Consider the following 2,129-nt stretch of genomic DNA (forward strand, 5'->3'; position numbering starts at 1 on the left):
TTAATAGACAGAAATACAGAGTAATTTAGAGCAAGAGAAAAGGAAAATATAAATACAAGGGAGATGGCTTGGTCTTTGGGAAAAATGTAGGAATCAGTTGTTGTTGTTGTTGTTGATTGCCTTCGAATTGAGCACGACTAATAGCGACCCTATGAACAAAAGGCCTGAAGGCCCTCTACAACTACTGACACTTATCAAAGTTCATAGTTTCCGGAAACATGTTGTTTAGGAAGTGGATGCCACTCCTGCTTCCAAACTTGTCAGTACCACAAAACATGAATTTACCATATAGTAGCTGTTAAAATATTTTTAAGACCCCTCAGTGACATAGTCCCTAGCAAGTTGTGTCGTTAACTCAAACGCTACCCATTTCTGGTTACAGTGGCTTCTTTGAAGAAAGACAGGCAGTGTCTTCCCATCACTCTTTATAGCCTCACACATCCTATGGAGGGAGGGTCACTATGAGTTGGATGGATGAATAAATAAATAGTGTAGAAGATCATGTTAAGAAACGTTACACTTTACTAATTTATACAAGTATTTATTAAGCAGGTCTCATACTCTAAGTACTTCCAGTATTGGATAAAAATGGAGCAGACAGATAAAACCCCTACCTTTATAGATCCCTCCACCATATGGTAAATGACAGAGCTAGCTTCTTTCACATGGTTTTTACCTTTTGTTCTAGAATTAACAGCAAATGCAGCCTTTGATGCGTTCCTTGAGGTTGCAGTGGTCTGAGTTAGGGAGGTATGGGGAGCATTCAGACTGTACTGGGTGGTACTCACAGAGCAGTCACTATCAGAGGGCAAATCCCAAAATGACTAAAATTTTCAAGCAGTTTCTGCAGAAATTTTAAAACATAATATCCCTATAGTTTTAACAAAAACCCGTTTTTCATAAGCTCCATTTACCCCTATCAATACAGAGGCTTTATGCTGCTTTACGTTTTGAATCTTGTAAAGGGCCCTGGTGGCATAGATTAAGTATTGGGCAGATGAAGGATTGTGGCTGGAATACACCAGATGCTTTGCAGGAGAAAGATAAAAGCCTGTGGGTTTGCACCCTGGAAACCTTAACGGGGCAGTTACCCCGAAAGGAATGGACTCCATGGCAGTAGGCTTGGTTCTAAATGTGCTTCTCTTGTCAGAGCTGTCAATATCACCCAATTACAGTGAGTTTCTGGTCGTATGGTTTCAAGAGCACAGTTGGGTTCCGTTGTTGCTACACTGGGTGACATCCACCCCACTGCTGCCTTGTGAGGTAGGGATCCTAATTTTTGCATTATATATTTCAGTCTGTGCTTAATACAGCACATTGTAAGCAAGCAAAATAGATTTAAAAAGCCAAAGAGCCCCCCAAAATATGAACATTTGGAGAAGTATTTATCTGATCATCAAATACATCGATGGAAATCTGCAGTTTCTTCTTCCTTACAAACATGTATTATCAATCTATTGTGTGCATAACGATTCTCTACACGACGCTTTGTGTAAAAAGGAAAAAAAAAGGTGGGGGAGCTGGTAGGAACGGACTCAAATTGCACACCGTGATAATTGGTGTGGACATCCCGACTGGGTGGAGAGCCCATCCTCCGTTCTCCACCCCCCCATTTAGCCGAAAGACAAAACGCTCAGCAGCCACAGGAGTGGGACGCAACGCTAAGGCTGGGTGGACACCTGCTCGCGCGCACCGAGCACGCTGCTGAGCAGGCTGCAGGCGCGTGGACGGGCTCCCAGCCTGCCTTCCACTCGCTGGGCGCCCGGCGTCACCGAGCGGACAAGGCGTCCCCCCAGAGGAAAGACAGGGTGCCGCAGACGCCCCTCGGTTGTGTTAGCAGCCTCCTATTCGCCTCCGTGTCCTTCTTCTTTTGGGGCTTCACCTGACCCTTCAGACTTGCACTCAAGAGAGGATGGGAACGCGATCTGGCAAGCAGGAGCGCACGCCCTACAACCAGGTTCACCGGCCAGCCCACTAGGAGGTCCGACCCCCGTCGCCGCCGCTGGGGGCTTGAAGGCGCCCGCGCCCCTTTCTCGCGGGATCTCTGACCAAAGAAGGCCGGACGCCAAGGCCTCGCGGTATTGGGCCTCCGTCCGCCCCGCCTCCTCACCCCCAGCCGGCCCCGCCCT

Source organism: Elephantulus edwardii, unplaced genomic scaffold (assembly GCF_000299155.1).
Source record: "Elephantulus edwardii isolate Elephantulus edwardi_28Jun2011 unplaced genomic scaffold, EleEdw1.0 scaffold00010, whole genome shotgun sequence".
Classification (NCBI taxonomy): domain Eukaryota; kingdom Metazoa; phylum Chordata; class Mammalia; order Macroscelidea; family Macroscelididae; genus Elephantulus; species Elephantulus edwardii.